The following is a 2,995-nucleotide window of genomic DNA, read 5'->3' as shown; positions in this document are numbered from 1 at the left end:
GCTATGATAGTCCAGGCAGGACAGAATCTTTTCTTTATACAGGAAAGGGAGGGGACTGATGGAGCTCAGCCCCCAGTGGCTATGATGAAGATGGTTACCAGCCGTTCTGTACCATCTACTGGGAATGACCAGGAATCATTCCTATTTTTACCCAGGCGCCTCTGAGGCCAGCCAGGGGTATTCAGCAGTTATCAAGCATGTACCGTCTGCCACCGGGGAGGGAAGAGGAGCGGATACTGCTCTTTACTGCCGCAGCATCACGTCTACTAGCAGCATTCAGTAGACATAGGGTGACATTAAAAAAAGTCAAGAAACAATTTTTTCCCTTTTCTTTCACGTGGTGGGGGGGCGGAAGGGGTACATTGACGAGCTATTCCCTGAACCACGCCGGACAATGTGTTTGAACCTACAGGCATTGGGAGCTCAGCCAAGAATGCAAATACTTTTCGGAGACTGCTGTGGACTGTGGGATAGCTGGAGTCCTCAGTACCCCCTCCCTTCTTCCGTGAGCGTCCATTTGAGTCTCTGGCTTCCCGTTACGCTTGTCACGCAGCACTGTGTAGCTTGTAGATTTTTTTTTCAAACGCTTTGGCATTTTGTCTTCTGTAACGGAGCTCTGATGGAACAATTTGTTTCCCCATACAGTGATCAGATCCAGTATCTCCCGTACGGTCCATGCTGGAGCTCTTTTTGGATTTGGGACTGCATCGCCACCCGTGCTGATCAGAGCTCCACGCTGGGCAAACAGGAAATGAAAATCAAAATTTCGCAGACCTTTTCCTGTTTACCTGGCCACTGCATCCCAGTTGAGATTGCTGTCCAGAACGGTCACAGTGGTGCACTGTGGGATACCACCCGGAGGCCAATACCGTCGATTTGCGGCCACACTAACTCTAATCCGATATGGTAATACCAATTTTAGCGCTACTCCTCTCATCGGGGAGGAGTACAGAAACAGATTTAAAGAGCCTTTTATATCGATATAAAGGGCCTCGTAGTGTGGACAGGTACAGCATTAAATTGGTTTAACGCTGCTAAAATCGGTTTAAATGCGTAGTGTAGACCAGGCCTTAGGGTTGTATTTTCCTTCCGCTGATGTCAATATGCAAAATCGCAATAGAATTCTGTTATTCAGAAATAAACGTCCTCACAGAGAAATAAGGAGAGCTGTGAAGTAAAACCGATGTAGTTATTTCCATACAATTTTGTGTTCACATCTGCCCTAGATTCACCAGCAGCTTCACTAGGGTTTGACACATTTCTTTTCCTTTGTTTACTGTGCAGAATGCTGCACTTTTCAGCATGCTTACTGTACTTAATACTCGAACATTAGAGAGGAGTGAAGTTGTTGCTGTTATGTTGTTTCATTGTTGTTTTCTGTGTGGGTAGTAATGGGAAAATAAAGACAACTTCTTAAAAAAAAAGTTGTACAAATTTCCATAGGATACAAATGTATTATGGTTCCAAAAGGTCTAATTGACTTAGGAGCCCAAGTTGTGTTGGCTTTCAATGGGACTTGGGCTCCAAAAATCTCATAGGTCCTTTTGAAAATATAATAAGAATAGTTAATTTGGTTTATACTACTGCTCAGATACCAGCAGTGCTGGGAGATTGGATAGACAGAATGGTGTGTATGGAATAGATCTATGGATCCATCTGTCTGTCTCATCTCACTGGCCTCCAGATCCAGGGCCCCATTGTGCTGAGCACTATTGGGGTCTTTCCATTGACTTCAAGGGAGTGTGGGTGAGGCCCTGGAGGCAGACCTGCCCACTGCATTGGTAAGGGAGTTGGCACCCTTTGGCCCTTTATTACCAGCTCAAAGATGTCTAATAGCGCCATGATCTTTGGGCAGGTAAAGAAAAGGAGCCTGGAGCTAAAGAAATGAGCTAGCTTGGTGTACCTGCTTCGGTGTAAGCCCCCTCTTGTATCACCCTGATCAGCACCTTCATTGCCCACCCCTGCCAGCCCAGCATTGCCATTATAAACTGGCTTGCCTCCTCCCCTGGCCTCCCATGCGGGTGCCTCTAAAAAGCAGCCCCTGAGCTTAACTCAAACCCTCAATGTTTATTTAAAGGATTGAATGGCAACAAACAGGCCCCGTGGGCTTGGATCAGAGACAGTGAGGACATGCTCAAGTCAATTACACTTGACAATGCTGTAATGGCCCATGGTAAGTGGCCCCATTTGCCCGCCAGGCTCTGCATGGCTATGAGGCCTTTTCAGGGGAGGTGCCGGCTAACCCAGCGGTATCTGCAAGACAAAGGAGCAGAGATGGGCCTGAAGATGTGGAACTGGGCTCAGCTCACGAGCGAATGCTGTTGTTTAGACGCAAGGAAAAGCATCCCCGATGCCAAGACATCGAGGGCCTGCGGCTGCTGTCAGGCTGGCGGGTGTAAATCGCTGGAGGGAAGGGGGCAGCGGGTTACCCTAGTGTCAATGCATGGCAGCCAGGAGATTTACTCTGGACTCTGGTCCAGCGCCAAGTGGGTTCCGGATCAGTGTGACTGGGGTGCCCAGAAGCGATCCACATCCCATGTGGGCAGCCCGCCCAGTTTAGTGAGTGCCGCTTTAATCTTAATTTCTGCCTGCCTGCTTTACCCGGGTTCGGCCAGCCCCTCCTTGCAGGCCCGCGGGTGAGAGGCGCTAATCCCTCCCCACCTCGCTCGACAAGTGCATTGAGAGGACATGGCCTGTCTCCTAAGCCTGCCTACCCCCTTCTCCTGCAGCCTCCCCGGGGCAGCGAGGCATCGATTCTGCAGCTGGCGATCCTCTAGGGTCCCCGGGCTCCGCAGCTAGCTCCGATCCCAGCCTCGCCGGGCGCAGGCTGCGAGCGACTGGCTGTTTGGTTAGGTTCCAGCAATAGGAGCAGAGGAAGGATGTAATAACATGCCACGGGCAATAAATCATCGCTGGCTACCCCCCTCCCCCTCGCCCCGCATCGCCGCCCCCCTCTATAGAGGGGAGGGGACCAGGCATTTCAGCAGAGCTCAGC

The sequence above is a fragment of the Gopherus flavomarginatus genome, chromosome 6, assembly GCF_025201925.1.
Source record: "Gopherus flavomarginatus isolate rGopFla2 chromosome 6, rGopFla2.mat.asm, whole genome shotgun sequence".
Taxonomy (NCBI): domain Eukaryota; kingdom Metazoa; phylum Chordata; order Testudines; family Testudinidae; genus Gopherus; species Gopherus flavomarginatus.
The sequence above is the reverse complement of the archived record's forward strand: the minus strand, read 5'-3'. Positions refer to the sequence as shown.